Genomic DNA, 17,400 nt, shown 5'->3' with positions numbered 1-17,400 from the left:
GCTAATATGTGATATATTGTGGAAAATGTTTCATGTGCACTGGAGAAGAATGTGCATTCTGCTGTTCTATGATGGAATGTTCTGAATATAGCTGTTTAGTCCATCTGGTCCAGTGTTTCATTCAAAGAAATTGTTTTCTTGTTGATTTCCTGCTGAGATGAGCTGTCCATTGATGTAAGTTAGGGTGTTAATGTCCCTTACTATTATTATGTTATTATCAATTCCTTTATGTTTATTATTGTTTTATATATTTGGATGCTCACACATTGTGTGCATATTTATAATTGGTTTATCTTCTTGTTGGATTGTCCCTTTTATTATTATGTAGCGTCCTTCTTTGTCTCTTGTTACAGTCTTTGTTTTGAAGTTTATTTTTTCTGATTATGAGTATTGCTAGTCCAGCTTTCTGTTTGACATCCATTTGCATGATAGTTTCGCCATTTCCTCACTTTCAATCTGCAGGTGTCTTTAAGTCTAAAATGAGTCTTGGAGGCAGGATACAGATGGGTCTTGATTTCTTTTAATATTTGAGAGATAGAGAAAAACACAGAGTATAAACAGGGGAGGGGCAGAGAAAGAGGGATACACAGAATCTGAAGAAGGCTCCAGGCTCTGAGCTGTCATCACAGAGCCCGATGCGGGACTCGAACCCACAAACTGTGAGATCATGACCTGAGCCAAAGTCGGATGCTCAACCAACTGAGCCACCCAGGCGCCTCAGATGGGTCTTGATTTTTTATCCATTATGACACCCTATGTATTTTCATTGGAGTGTTTAGTCCATTTACATCAAAATTATTTTTATATGTATTTATTGCCATTTCATTACTTTTTTTGTGCTTGTTCCTAGAGATTTACTCTGATCTTTTCTTTCTCTCATGTTTTGCTGATTTTTATTGATATATTTGGATTTCTTTCTCCTTATTCTTTGCATATTTATTAGTGGCTTTTGATGGTTAACCTTAGGTTTGCATATAACCTCTTCTGCAAATAGCAGTGTATATTAGGTTGATGGTTGTTCAAGTTTGAACTCACTCCTTTCTCCTCTCCTTGTCACATTTTTGATGTATGTTATTATATTTTATATCCCTTTTGTGTGTGTGTGAATTCCCTGACTTATTTTTTTAGAAATATTCATTTTTACTGCTTTTGTGTTTCCTGAATTTATATTGTTTCCTTCGGTCTCTTCTTTTTACTCAAAGAGTCCCCTTTAATATTTCTTGCAGGGCTGGTTTAGTGGTCACAAACTCTTTTAGGTTTTGTTTCAGAAACCGTTTATCTCTCCTTCTATTCTGAATGATAGCCTTGCTGGATAGAATATTCTTGGCTGTGGGTTTTTCCCATTCAGTACTTTGAATATGTCATGCCACTCCCATCTGGTTTGCCAAGTTTCTGTTGATAAATCTCCAGCTAGCCTTATGGGGCTTTCCTTGTAAGTTAAGGACTTATTTTGTCTTGCTCCTCTTACAATTTTTCTTTATTATTTTTCAAAGTTAGTAACAATTATGTCTTGGTGTTGACTTGCTTTTGTCGATTTTGATGGAACCTTTTCAAAATGATGTCTGTTTCCCCAGTTTATGGAAGTTTTCAGTTATTATTTCTTTTTTTTAATACGAAATTTGCTGTCAAATTGGTTTCCATACAACACCCAGTGCTCATCGCAACAGGTGACCTCCTCAATACCCATCACTCACTTTCCCCTCACTCCCACCCTCAATCAACCCTCAGTTTATTCTCAGTTTTTAAGAGTCTCTTATGGTTTGGCTCCCTCCCTCCCTAACTTTTTTTTTCTTTCCTTCCCCTCTCCCATGGTCTTCTGTTAAGTTTCTCAGAATCCACATAAGAGTGAAAACATATGGTATCTGTCTTTCTCTGTATAACTTATTTCAGTTAGCATAACACTCTTCAGCGTGGATGGAACTGGAGAGTGTTATGCAAAGCTATTATTTCTTCACATAAATTTTCTGCCCCCTTTTCTCTCTCTTCTTCTAGGACTCATATAATATGAATATTACTATGTTTGATGGAGTCACTGAGTTCCCTAAGTTTGTTTTTGTGCTATATAATTCTTCTTTCTCTCTTTTGTTCAGCTTTATGCTTTCCATTATTTTGTCTTCTAGGTCATTAATTTGTTTCTCCGATTCTTCTAGTCAGCTGTTCATTCCATCAAGCATGTTTCTGATCTCATTTATTGCACTCTTCATCTCTGATTCTTTTTTAACTTTTTTATCTCTGTGGTAAAGGCCTCCCATATGTCTTCCATTCTTTCCTCAAGCCCACTGAGTATCCTTATGATCACTGTTTAAGTTCTCCATCAGATATGTTACTTATATCTGTTTCACTTAGATCTCTAGCTGTGACCTTATCTTGTTCTTTCATTTGGGACAAATTCTTCTGTCTTCGTATTTTGTCTAAGTCTCTACTTTCTCTGTGTTAGAAAAGCCATTTATATCTTCTTCTCCTGAAAGTAATGGTCTTATGAAGAAGATATGTAATGCCCAGGTCGGCTTTCAGTAAATGCCTCCATTGTGTATTGTGTGTGCTCTGCTGTTATATTCTGGCTCCTGTGTCCTTCATCCCAGTCATCTACAGAGGCTCTCCTTGCCTACTGCGGGCAATGTTTGGTCTCTGATCTGAATGTGATGAGTTTTAGCTAGGTGTGCTCTGGTCTGCTTGTGAAATGAGACCTGTCACAACCCTTACTGGAACTGAGGCCTTGTAAAACTCTCTGGTTGGGAGACATGGCATGTGTAGGGATTTTACTGGTTTTCCAGTGGAAAGTCCTGCCAGACTAAGGAAAGCATGACTGAGAAGGGAAGTTCCACCAGAGCCAAAGGGTTGGAGCTTGGTATAAGCAAGTTAGGCAGCCAGTGTCTGTGCTGTACTGCTTCCTGTAGGTGGCTCTGTGTTTATGCTGAGGGGTAGGGAAAGGAAATGGTGGCCAACCAGTTCCTTTCCCTGACAGGTGTGTCCATAAATGCTCTCAGTGATGTGCTCTGATAAGAGCAAATAATATCCCCACTGTGTGCCCCAAGTGTTCTTCAAATGATTGCTTTCATGCTGTCCTCCTCTGGGGTTGTTTGCCTGTCTTCTCTATAGGAGCAGCTCAGTGCCTTCCGGGCTCTATCCCAGCCAATCCTGCTGACCTTTTAAACTCTAGATTTTAATCCCTGCTGGTTGCAAGAACTCACGAAATTCAGCCCCTCTTGTTTTCCACACCAATGGCTTTGGGGAAATGTTCTCCTTGTGAATTTCCTTGTGTTCTTATCTCTCTCTTGCCCTTCTCCAAGGACCATAGAACCTTTTTTTCCAAAGCACGTGAAATCCATTTGTCTGCTATACCATGTCTTGACACTTCCTGCTTTCTTAAGTGTACAGTCTTCTCTACCTTTAGTTGTGGAGTTTGTTCTGTCCAATTTTAGGTCAATTTCTGGAGTATTTTGGATGATGTGATAGTTATCTAGTTGTGTTTGTGGGATGAGGTAAGCCTAGGGTCCTACTCTGCTGCCATCTTCCTGCTCCTCTTTTAGTATTTACTACATACTGGTCTTGTATTTTTACCAATATCTTTATATTGTAAATGTATTCTCTAAGGTCACCACTGACCTCCTAATCCAATCACTATTTTATGAACTTCATTCTCTTTGGTCTTTTGGAAACATTTAAAATCAATTGCCATATTTTTCCTTAAGATTGTTCTTAAATCTAAATATTTTCTATTTGGATGTTTCTTTCAAATTGTAAACTTTAAAATAACTACAGTTTATAACCTAACTGTGAGTTTTGGGTATTTTAAACAACAGTAGTCCTCTTGCTTGTTCAGGATGTAAACTGAAGAAATTTTCTGCTATCCCCTCACCACCATAACCAATATCTACCTTTCAAAAACATACATTTTTAAAGCAAACAAACTTATCTTAAAATCAACCATGTTCCTTTACCTCTAATTTTGAAATATTTCACTGGTTTCCTATATTTTGGAAAACAAAGTGGGCTCAATGTAAATGTTCACATCATCTCCTTGCTCCTTATAGAAAGTATGTTTCTCCCCTAATGCAGACTAACTTTTTTCCTTGGGCACTTAATAATCCAAATGAGTGAGTCATTTTTCCCACGTAAAAAGATTTGTAATTTGCTTTATTCCAACAAAATGCGATCAGTAGTATAAAGTCCCCAAATTCAGATTAATACAGCTGCTCTTATTTTTGTGTTTTCAAATTCTTTTTCACAGTCTTTAGGGAGCAAATTTCAGAATTAAGTTCTCCTAAGATCATTTTAGAGTCCAAATGCCAGAACACAAACTCCCACCTGTCATTCTGTTGATTAAAGTTGGCTCTGGCATCTCCCCTAATTAGGGTTATTAGAGACATCACGTACACTTGACTACCTCTCAAGATGTTACCTATAAGTAAACAAAAATGTTTCTGATTTGTTTATATTGGATAAATAACAACTTCAAAATAGATGTTTCATTTCTCAAAAGATGATTCAAGTGGGGCAAAGCTGGAAGTGGACCTGGGGGGAAGGGGTTGGGTAAAAACAATGGATACTTATAAATGATGACAAGATAACATTAAGAATAAATTAAACAATGGTATTATAACACATAGTCTCAGGAAAAAAAATCACTGATCTGAAGAGCAAGGATATTAGCTTACTTTGGTTCATTCCTATACTACACACAAGACACAGGCCTGTCTCAACAATCAGAATTTTAAACTAGCATGTCAGAGTAACCTTGTACCTGACCAAAGTTTGTCAAGAGTCCCTATTACAATAGTTGAACTGTCACTTTCATTATACAGAATATCTTAGTTTGAGAAAACTGTACATCCAAAAAGATGCCACATATTATTTCAGGGCTCTCTGTCTGAGAACTCTAAGCACTCTTTCGTACTTACTAGTGGATTTTTCCTTTCTCCAGCTGGTAGTTCTTTGGCCTCTTCCATTATTTTCTTTCTCTGTAAGACAGAAGGTTGGATAGGAGATTAAGGCTAGATTGTGGAGGGGGTTGCCTGAAATATAAGGTTGGCATTTTATTATAGTCATTGTAGGCTCTTGAACAGCAAAAAGATTGGTGTATCCAAAGGTTAAAGAATGACCACTGTAAAAAAATAAATAAATGAATAAAAAGAATGACCAGTGTGGCAGTGGTGTGTAAGATGATTTTGAGAGAAAAGAGCCTGAAATTAATGGGGTATGAGAAACATCTCCAGGAATTACAAAAGTTCAGCATGGTTAAAATACAAAGTGCATGTAAAAAGTAGGTAATAATGTCATCTATGTATGAGGTAATGAGAGCCAGAAGTGAAGAAGTAACAGTAGGAATGAAGATAAATGAAGAGGGAAAGATTAAGACTTAGTATCAGACTATATAAAAGTTAGCTGGAACTGGAGCAAAATTGGGAAGGAGTCAGATTCCTCCTCCCGTCCCCCACCCCCAGCATCTATGGTGTTTTCCTTATCTGTAATTTTAACTTCAGTGTTTTCAAGTCTCAGATTTCCAGTGCCTTTTTGCTATTTTCCTCTTGCCACTATCAGCTTTAACAAAACTCTTCCAGACTCTTTCCATCTAACGGCAATGACAGAGTCTGATAAATTTGGGGATTGAATGACCTAAAGACAATGTCATTTTAACAGAAATTAAGGCTTGTTATATACTCTGCAGGATAAATTTCACATATTAGCTAAGATATGAATGGATGTGCTGTTCATCCTGGCACCCTAATACCATATGATCAAGTAGGATGGGCATCTCATACAAGAGATGACAAAAAGGAAACAGCAAAGATGACTTTAGGGGCTTCTCTGTTAGATCTGAAGAATGGTGTTCATACTACCAGAACAAGAAGAATGGTGTTCATAATACCAGAACAAGAGATGGTGTAACTTGTTATTGTAAAACAAAAAAGGTAAGGTTGGCTAGAAAGACTTCTGAGCCTTAGAAAGTGGGACATCTTGGGGGAGGAGCCAAGATGGCAGAATAGCATGGAAGGTTTTTGGGTGTCTCACGTCCATGAAATACAGTCAGACACCTAGAAAACTGATTAGAGGATTAACACAATAATCTGCACAACCTGAACCACAGAATTCAGCAGGTACGTGGCGTGGAGAGGTGAATTTGGGGGGTGAGAAGCCGCAAAAGGTAGGGAACCCCTTTTGTGGGTGGAGAGAGGATAGAGACTGGGGAGGGGAGCATACGGGAAAAGCACCCCTCCCCAAAAGCAGCTGGAGAGAAAGTGAAAAACTGGAAATATCCGCAGGGACTAAACTAAAAAAGGAGAAAGAAGAAAGGAGAGGGTTTAAGTTCCGTTAAGACTGTAAATAAGGGGAGTGCAGTCTGCAACTCCACAGCTCAATACCTGGAGGTGCTCTGGTGGGAAGGGTGAATCCCCAGGCACAGAGTGGGGTCCAGGAGGTTCTCGGGCCACACAGGAAAAAGCGGTTCCACTGCTGGAAGGACATTTGGTGAAGACTGTTGAAACCACCTAGTCCCAGCAGACCTCGGAAAACGGCCACATTCACTGGTGCTTGAACAAGGCCATTAAGGGTGAAGCCTGGTGACAGATGTATGTTGTGATTTTCTGTAATCCCTGAAATGCTGCTGCTACACTATCTCGAAAACTTTTTCTGGGGTGGGCTGGCACTTGGCCGCAGTCTCGGGGCACCGGCAGCAACAGGGTCCAGCAAGCAATCCTGGGTGCAGCCAACATTCGGCCATTGCTCAGTGAGACCCTCCTGCAGAGGGGCAGAACGGGTCAAAGCCGAAGTCCTTCAGAAGTAAGGCGCCAGGGAAAACAGCCACATCTGAGACAAAACTTGGGAGAGAGGTACTGCCTGGGACCTGGTCACAGAGAGTGAAAAGGCGGGGAGTGGACGAGAGCTGAAGACAGAGGACAGGTGCACGATTGCTGATCCGGAAGACACTGGGTAGCTGGGTGGTGACATATTCACCACTCCTGCTCATGCACATAAGCACCTACAAACACTGCAACAATCCACCCCAGTAGGCTAGCAGTGCTATCTAAAGGCGAGCGGAGCTGTTACACTGAGCCCCTCCCAACTGGGCCAACTTCACTCTTCAAGAACACAAGTCTTACTGCCGGCTTAGATTATGGACTACAAACTGCTACATAGACTGACTTCTATGGGAAAACAAAGTAATTTCAGTCCTACTTCAATCTGTTAGCAGGTTCATCTATTCAATTTTCTTTTTTATTTTTTTTCTTTTTCTTTTACACTTCTTTTCTTTTTCTTGAATACAGAAAGAAAAAATTCATTTTTATTTTCAATTTTTATTAAAAATTTTTTTTTAATTTTTATTACTATACTTTTCAGTTTTGTGTAAATTTTTTTTTCAAATTCTATTTTACTTCTATCATTTTATGTTAGTCTACTTCAGTGTATTCAACTTTTCAAATTTTCAAGCAATTTCCTTTTTACTTTTTTCTTTTTCTTTTTTCTACTTTTCATTTTGTTTCTTGAATGCAGAAAGAGAAAAACTTCATTTTACTTTCAATTTCTATTAAAAATATCTTTAATTTTTTACTATATTTTTTGCTTTTACGTAAATTTTTTCAAATTCTATTTTATTTTCATTATTTTGTGTAGTCTACTACAGTGTATTCACTTTTTTAAATTTTCAAATGATTTCCTTTCCTTTTCTTTCTTTTTTAAATTTTTTTTTTCAACGTTTATTTATTTTTGGGACAGAGAGAGACAGAGCATGAACGGGGGAGGGGCAGAGAGAGAGGGAGACACAGAATCGGAAACAGGCTCCAGGCTCTGAGCCATCAGCCCAGAGCCTGACACGGGGCACGAACTCACGGATCGCGAGATCGTGACCTGGCTGAAGTCGGACGCTTAACCGACTGCGCCACCCAGGCGCCCCTTCTTTCTTTTTTAAATAGTTTCTCTTTTTAATTTCTTTTCTTTTTTCTTGAATACAGAAAAAGAAAAACTTCATATTTATTCTCACTTTTATTAAAAATATTCTTCTTTAATTTTTTCTATTGTATTTTTACTTTTGTGTATACTTTTTCAAATTCTATTTTACCCCACCATCTGATTTTAGTCTACTTCAGTGTATTCGTTTTTTCAAATTTTCAAACAATTTCATTTTTTTTTCTTTTTCACACTTTTTTTCCTCTAATCTGTCAAAGCACTTTCAACACCCAGAACAAAACACACTTAGGATCTATCAACATTTATTCGATTTTATTCTGTGGATGTGTTTTTAATTTTTAATATTTACATTTTTTAATTTTATTTTTTTTGTAATTTCAATTTTTCTACCTCATTAATTCCTTTTCTCCATTCAAAATGACAAAAGGAAGGAATTCACTCCAAAAGAAAGAGCACAAAGAAACGACAGCCAGGAATTTAACCAACACAGACACAAGCAAGATGTCTTAACCAGAATTTAGAATCACAATAATAAGAATACTAGCTGGAGTCGAAAACAGATTAGAATCCCTTTCTGCGGGGAAAAAAAAAAAGTAAAAAATAGCCAGAATGAAATTAAAAATGCTATAACTGAGCTGCAATCACAGATGGATGCAGTGGCGGCAAGGATTGATGAGGCAGAACAGAAAATTAGCGATATTGAGGACAAACTTATGCAGAATAATGAAGCAGAAAAAAAGAGGAAGATTAAGGCAAAAGAGCACAATTTAAGAATTAGAGAGATCAGTGACTCATTAAAAAGGAACAACATCAGGGGCGCCTGGGTGGCACAGTCGGTTAAGCGTCCGACTTCAGCCAGGTCACGATCTCACGGTCCGTGAGTTCGAGCCCCGCATCAGGCTCTGGGCTGATGGCTCAGAGCCTGGAGCCTGTTTCCGATTCTGTGTCTCCCTCTCTCTCTGCCCCTCCCCCGTTCATGCTCTGTCTCTCTCTGTCCCAAAAATAAATAAAAAACGTTGAAAAAAAAAATAAAAAGGAACAACATCAGAATCATAGGGGTCGCAGAGAGGAAGAGAGAGAAATAGGATTAGAAGTGTTATGTAAGCAAATCATAGCAGAAAACTTTCCTAACCTAGGGAAAGACACAGACATCAAAATCCAGGAAGCAAAGAGGACCTCCATTACATTCAACAAAAACCGACCATCAACAAGGCATATCATAGTCAAATTCACAAAATACTCAGGCAAGGAGAGAATCATGAAATCAGCAAGGGAAAAAAAGTCCCTAACCTACAAGAGAAGACAGACCAGGTTTGCAGCAGACCTATCCAGAGAAACATGGCAGGTCAGAAAGGAGTGGCAGGATGTATTCAGTGTGCTGAATTAGAAAAATATGCAGCCAAGAATTCTTTACCCAGCAAGACTGTCATTCAAAATAGAAGGAGAGATAAAAAGTTTCCCAGACAAACAAAAATTAAAGCCGTTTGTGACCACTAAACCAATAAATTTTAAGGGGGACTCTCTGAGGGGAGAAAAGATGAAGAAAAAAAACATATATATGTATATATATATATATATATATATATATATATATATACATATATATAAATACCAAAAGCAACAAAGATTAGAAAGGTCCAGAGAACACCACCAGAAACTCCAACACTACAAGCATCATAATGGCAATAAATTCATATCTTTCAGTACTCACTCTAAACATGAATGGACTCAATGCTCCAATCAAAAAAAATAGGGTAACAGAATGGATAAGAAAAAAAGATCCATCTTTATGCTGTTTACAAGAGACCCACTTTAGACCTAAAGACACCTTCAGATTGAAAATAAGGGGATAGAGAACCATCTATCATCCTAATGGTCAACAAGAAAGCTGGAGTAGCCATACTTATATCAGATAATCTAGACTTTAAAATAAAGACTGTATCAAGGGATGCAGAAGAGCATTATATCATAATCAAAGGGTCTATCCACCAAGAAGACCTAACAATTGTAAACATTTATGCACCAAATGTGTAAGCACCCAAATATATAAATCAATTAATCACAAACATCCAGAAACTCACCGATAGTAATACCATAATAGTAGGAGACTTCATCTCCCCATTCACAGCAATGGACAGATCATCCAGTCAAAAAATCAACAAGGAAAAAATGGCTTTGAATGACACACTGGACCAGATGGACTTAACAGATATATTCAAAACATTTCATCCTAAAGAAGCTGTATATACATTCTTCTCCAGTGCACATGGAACGTTCTCCAGAATAGACCATATACTGGGACACAAATCATCCCTAAGTAAGTACAAAAAGATTGAGATCATACCGTGTGTCTTTTCATACCACAATGCTATGAAACTCGAAATCAACCACAAGAAAAAATTTGGAAAGGTAACAAATACTTGGAAATGTAAGAACATCCTACTAAAGAATGAATAGGCTAACTAAGCAGTTAAAGAGGAAATTAAAAAGTATATGGAAGTCAATGAAAATGATAACACCAGAAGCCAAAATCTCTCAGATACAGCAAAGGTGGTCATAAGAGGAAAGTATATAGCAATCCAGGCCTTCCTAAAGAAAGAAGAAAGATCTCAGATACACAACCTAACCTTACACCTTAAGGAGCTGGAAAAAGAACAGCAAATAAAACCCAGAACCAGCAGAAGACAGGAAATAATAAAGATTAGAGCAGAAATTAATGCTATCGAAACCAAAAAAGCAGTAGAACAGATCAATGAAACCAGAAGCTGGTTTTTTGAAAGAATTAACAAAATTGATAAACCACTAGCCAGTTTGACCAAAAAGAGAAAGGAAAGGGCACAAATAAATAAAATCAAGAATGAAAAAGGAGATATCACAACCAACACAACAGAAATAAAAACAATAATAAGAGAATATTATAAGTAATTATATGCCAATAAAATGGGTAATCTGGAAGAAATGGAAGAATTCCTAGAAACATATACACTACCAAAACTGTAACAGGAGGAAATAGAAAACTTGTACAGACCCATAACCAATAAGGAAATCGAATTAGTAATCAGAAATCTGCCAAAAAACAAGAGTCCAGGGCCAGATGGCTTTCCAGGGGAATTCTAGCCAACATTTAAGAAAGAGTTAACACCTATTCTCTTGAAGCTGTTCCAAAAAATAGAAATGGAAGGAAAACTTCCAAACTCTTTCTATGAAGCAAGCATTACCTTGATTCCAAAACTACACAAAGACCCCAGTAAAAAGGAGAAGTATAGAGAGATTTCCCTGATGAACATGGATGCAAAAATCCTCAACAAGATATTAGCCAACCGGGCCCAACAAAAAATTTTAAAAAAATATTCACCACGACCAAGTGGGATTTATACCTGGGATGCAAGGCTGGTTCAATATCCGCAAAGCAATTAACGAGATTCATCACATCAGTAAAAGAAAGGACAAGAAATACATGATCCTCTCAATAGATGCAGAGAAAGCATTTGACAAAATACAGCATCCTTTCTTGATAAAAACCCTCAAGAAAGTAGGGATAGAAGGAGCATACCTCAAGATCATAAAGACCATATATGAACAACCCAACGGTAATATCATCCTCAATGGGGAAAAACTGAGAGCTTTCCCCCTAAGGTCAGGAACAAGACAGGGATGTCCACTCTTGCCACTGTTATTCAACATAATATTGGAAGTCCTAGCCTCTGCAATCAGACAACACAAAGAAATAAAAGGCATCCAAATCAGCCAGGAGGAGGTCAAACTTTCACTCTTTGCAGATGACATGATACTCTATATGGAAAACCCGAAAGATTCCACCAAAAACCTGCTAGAACTGATCCATGAATTCAGCAAAGTTGCAGGATATAAAATCAATGCACAGAAATAGGTTGCATTCCTATACACCAACAATGAAGCGACAGAAAGAGAAATCAAGGAATAGATCCCATTTACAGTTGCACAAAAAACCATAAAATACCTAGGAATAAATCTAACCAAAGAGGTGAAAAATCTATACACTGAAAACTATACAAAGCTTATGAAAGAAATTGAAGAAGACACAAAGAAATGGAAAAAGATTCCATGCTCCTGGATAGGAAGAACAAATATTGGTAAAATGTCGATACTACCCAAAGCAATCGTCATATTGAATGCAATCTCTATCAAAGTAACAGCAACATTCTTCACAGAACTAGAACAAATAATCCTAAAATTTGTATGGAACCAGAAAAGACCCCGAATAGCCAAAGCAATATAGAAGAAGAAAACCAAAGCAGGAGGCATCACAATCCCAGACTTCAAGTTATACTACAAAGCTGTAATCATCAAGACAGTATGGTACTGGCACAAGAACAGACTCTCAGACCAATGGAAAGGAATAGAGAACCCAGAAATGGACCCACAAATGTATGGCCAACTAATCTTTGACAAAGCAGGAAAGAATAGCCAATGGAATAAAGACAGTCTCTTCAGCAAGTGGTGCTGGGAAAATTGGACAGCGACATGCAGAAGAATGAACCTGGACCACTTTCTTACACCATACACAAAAATAAACTCAAAATGGATGAAAGACCTCAATGTAATACAGGAAGCTATCAAAATCCTTGAGAAGAGAGCAGGCAAATACCTCTTTGATTTTGGCCGCAGCAACTTCTTTCTCAACACGTCTCTGGAGGCAAGGGAAACAAAAGTGAAAATGAACTACTGGGACCTCATCAAAATAAAAAGCTTCTGCACAGCCAAGGAAACAATCAGCAAAACTAAAAGGCAACCAACAGAATGGGAGAAGATATTTGCAAATGACATATGAGATACAGGGTTAGTATCCAAATTCTATAAAGAACTTATCAAACTCAACACCCAAAAAACAAATAATCCAGTGAAGAAATGGGCAAAAGACATGAATAGACACTTCTCCAAAGAAGACATCCAGATGGACAACCGACACATGAATAAATGTTCAACATCACTCATCATCGGGGAAATACAAATCAAAACCACAATGAGATACCACCTTACACCTGTCAGAATGGCTAACATTAACAACTCAGGAAACAACAGATGTTGGCAAGGATGTGGAGAAAGAGGGTCTCTTTTGCATTGTTGGTGGGAATGCAAGCTGGTGCAGCCACTCTGGAAAACAGTATGGAGGTTCCTCAAAAAACTAAAAATAGAACTACCCTAGAACCCAGCAATTGCACTACTAGGCATTTATCCACGGAACACAGGTGTGCTGTTTCAAAGGGACACATGCACCACCATGTTTATAGCAGCACTATCAAGAATAGCCAAAGTATGGAAAGAGCCCAATGTCCTTCAATGGATGAATGGATAAAGAAGATGTGGTATATATATACAATGGAGTATTACTTGGAAATCAAAAGAATGAAATCTTGCCATTTGCAACTACGTGGACGGAACTGGAGGGTATTATGCTAAGTGAAATTAGTCAGTCAAAGAAAGACAAAAATCATATGACTTCACTCATATGAGTACTTTAAGAGACAAAACATATGAACATAAGGGAAGGGAAGCAAAAATAATATAAAAAGAGGGCGAAGGACAAAACAGAATAGAGTCGTGAATATGGAGAACAAACAGAGGGTTCCTGGAGGGGTTGTGGGAGGGGGGATAGGCTAAATGGGTAAGGGGCACTAAGGAATCTACTCCTTTCATCATTGTTGCACTATATGCTAACTAATTTGGATGTAAATTTAAAACAATTAAAAATTAAAGAAACAAAAGAAAGTGGGACAGCTTTACATCATAAGATTAGCACTAGTTTAGAAACCACTAAAAATGCTTGTGTTGCCTTTAGAGGTTCTGACCAAGTTAATATCCTGAGAGCAGCTAATACATTCAAAGAAGAATTGAGTATTTTCAGATGTTAACCTAAAACTCAGGGAATATCTTAATAGTCTTAAATCAAGCTTTCAAACAACTTTTGTCCATATTTCTCTTCAGTAAAGCCATAGATTTCTCATCCTACTTGCTCTTTTTTCCCTAGGATTAAAGTAAACCAAGGAAAAAAAAGTACCCTGGTCTTCATAGTTTTATACAATGGGAAACTGAAAGGAAATTCAGAGATCATATAATATAAACCTACTTAATTGCAAATAAGTGAAAAGATCACAGAGTGGAAGTGATTTATTCAAGATCACACAATTAATCACCCACCATAGTCTGAGGATGGTCCAGGTCTTATGCCTATCAGTTCTACAAACTTTGTACCATGTTCATTGTCTTTCTCCATGCAAAGATTCTCTCTTATTTTCATAAGACATTAATGAAAGTATATAAAAATTAATTCAAATCACCCAATATTTAAAACACATTGAACTGTACATAGCATGAAATACAAAAAGAATAAGACTTGTTTTTTGTTATTTAATTCTAGTGGAACTGGGGTGGGAATTATGAAGAAGTTTAAATTGAAAAACCAGGAGATGACTATGACACAAAACAAGAAATGAAAATGATCAAGAAGAGTAAAAACAAAATACTGCAGAACTTTAATGGAGAAAGATACTAAATTAGATTGAGAAGAACAGGAATGACTTTTTTTATTAGAAATAAAAAAGAATCACTATTACTATCTTCATTTGATAGAAGACACAAGCCTAGGGACACTTGTAGATCATCAGCTCTACCCAGACCACGCTTAGAGAACACAAAGTGTATAAGTCATTCTTGTTTGTAGGTAGTTCTAATGCAGCAACAATAAAGACTATGGTACATGAATTGGGACCTTGTATTCTCAGATTATCTCTGTATCTCTTATTTCCCTCATTCACTGGAGCTTGACCATGTTACAGGTTCAATGGAAGTTAAGGGCTGAAGGAAAGAAATTTACACACACACACACACACACACACACACACACACATGTTCATGGACTTCAAATGACCCAAATAAAAGATCTGAGCAACTCCTGAATTAAATAATTAAAATTAAAAAATCACATACTCATACTCTTACTTTTTTGTCTGACGTCTACCCACCCAATCACCCAGATAAGAATGGTAGAATCTAATTTTGGCAGAAGCTGCTGTCAGAGACAAGAATCCTCTAGGAAACTGAAAAAAAAAGAAAGAAAGGTAAGGAGTCAAAGTATTGAATGCCCACTATGTGCAAAGCTCAGAATTTCTTAGGAAATAGAAGACACCTCAGAATCCCAAACTTGAGGAAACACTACACTGTTGCCCAGACAATGTGACATTTACTTATTTGTACATGTAGTGTGAATTAAGTTATAATTGCACAGCTACCATGGAAATGGATAACTAGTACATTAGCCTGGTAATATTATATTTCTCACAGATAGGTCTTGGAAATTCATAAACTTTCTTTCTCTTTCCACACTAGGAAAAAATATGTTTTGTCTAAATACAAAATTGTGACAGAGCCAAAGTTAATTTTCTCTATAAATGAATGGAATTATATAATTTAAGGTTCAGAGAAGACTTTTTTCATTCGATATTCTGTCAGTATACCTTTATTGATTACAGAGACCTAGGACAAGCTAAGCAAAAAAAAAGTTTGCTGAATAAAAGCCAACACAGTTTGACTAATTTGACTAATTCCCCACCTTCAGTCCATACTTCATCCAGACTTCTAGTAGTACATTACCTATGTCAACTCCTTACCTGGAGAAGGAGGGAAATTCAGAAAGGGAAAAGAAGTTGGAGAACATCTTAAAAATGATTATCTGAACACAGGGTGGATTCAAAACACAATATTATAGCTATAGGTTTAGATTCTTACTTTTAAATATATCTATATTTTATATTTCTGAATTTCCTTTATTTTCCTTGTGATTTCCTTTTTTTCAGCAGAGTTCTTTACAAAGGCCCAGTGTGTTTATACTTGCTAGGAATAAACTGGAGGAAGGTGTTTATTTTGTTGGTACTTAGACCATAGATAAATAAAAAAGTGGCAAGTCTCCGTAGTCCTTGCAGACAGGGATGAAATTGCCATAGAGGAATACAAATTTAGGGGGGAAGTGTCCAGGTTGCTAATGTTTCATGAAAACCCTTCTTTGTTCATTTCTTGGAGATTTGGTATACTTTGTTAGATTTTCTGATATGGTTTAATTGAAGAGAAGAAGCATATACTCATGAAAAGTTAACTGTACAAACTACAAAACAGTTGGTTTCTGCAGGTATATAATATATGCCAAATTAGTGATATAAACAATAACTACTATTATGAGATTTTTAGGGAGAAGAGTCCAAGGTCCTCTAATCTATTATTCCTTAAAGGAAAATTGTCCCTAAACCATTCCAGACAGATATATTTGAAATTTTTAATGTTCTAAGTCTTCTTTCTAGCAAACTATATCTTCAGATATGAACTTCCAAATTATTTCCCCTTTACACTTAATACCAAATGGTTTAGAAAAGAAAATAGGGAAAATATCATGGTTTCATAGAGAGAGGAGTATTTTTATGATACTGTGTTCATCTTTAGATATGGAAGCTTCCTGCACACAGAAACAAATATCTGTGATCAGCCCTGGCCTGTATTCCAAGTTTCTCCCCTGGGGATGTAAAAATGAATGGAAGGAAAAGAAGGAAGCATGGAATCCAATAACTAGCCCTAAATCTGTCCTAAAGCAGTGATGTCCCATGACACACTCTGTATCTGTACTTAAGGCCACTAAGCTCCCATGACCCTTCCAGAATACTTCTAATGTCATTAACTTTTTTTTCAATCTTATGATTTCAGCTTAGGCTTCATCTGAAATTACATTATAAGAAGCACTGACCACTAACTAGGAACATTTGTGAAAGGCACTGCAGTGTCAGAAAGAGGTATGGCTCCATTTTCTAAATCAATCTTGTTTCTTCAACTTGCAAATTATCTTAACAAAGTAACCTTTTTTGTCATCTGCACCAAAAATTAATTTTATGTATGTTTATTGCTTGTTTATATTAACCAATTAATAGCCCATTTGCTTTGTTCTAAGATAGTTCTTATCATACTGTGTTGTAACCTCTCCATACTTCTCAGTTATCACTCCTCTCCATGAACAGACTATGAGCTGCTTGAAGGCATGGATGGGATCTTAGGTATCTATGTATCCTTACAGCATAGATCTCATTATTGGGGTATCATACATAGTAAGTTCTATAAAAATGAATTAAATGCTGTTTAAGATAAGCAAAGCCATCATTTGTGAAATGAGTGCCCTAGACTAAGTGATCTCTACTCCTCCAGGATTCATTACTTGTTTGAAAGTTTTATAATTTTCTTTTTATAATCTAATATAAGTCATGGATGTGACTTAATTATAAATAAACAATTGAAACTAAATACAAACATTACTAGGAAAACTTAAGTTGGTCTGTAAGGGCTGGAAAGTTTATTAATGGAACAAATGACCATCTGTTTTTCATTAATTTATTTATCAGTTTTATTTGGCATCTTTTATTCAAAGATCTGGGAATTTCAAATTTCTAATATTTAACAGAAAAATAAATGGGCATTCTGTGT

At 36.8% G+C, this 17,400-nt stretch overlaps 1 protein-coding gene across 5 annotated transcripts in view; it reads left to right on the top strand.

The window, feature by feature from the left end:
• CYSLTR1 (cysteinyl leukotriene receptor 1) overlaps positions 1-17,400 on the top strand; it is a 49,517-nt gene that overhangs the window by 25,439 nt on the left and 6,678 nt on the right. For 4 of the 5 annotated variants that reach the window (XM_030305184.1, XM_030305185.1, XM_030305183.1 and 1 more), the window contains one exon: positions 16,633-16,718. The gene's annotated coding sequence lies outside the window, so the exon portion shown is untranslated. Of the gene's footprint in view, positions 1-13,590; positions 15,003-16,632; positions 16,719-17,400 lie in introns of those variants that run through there. The other variant, XM_030305186.1, reaches the window with a different exon arrangement.

This window comes from Lynx canadensis, chromosome X (assembly GCF_007474595.2).
Source record: "Lynx canadensis isolate LIC74 chromosome X, mLynCan4.pri.v2, whole genome shotgun sequence".
Classification (NCBI taxonomy): Eukaryota; Metazoa; Chordata; class Mammalia; order Carnivora; family Felidae; genus Lynx; species Lynx canadensis.
This window is presented reverse-complemented; position numbering and strand designations above follow the sequence as displayed.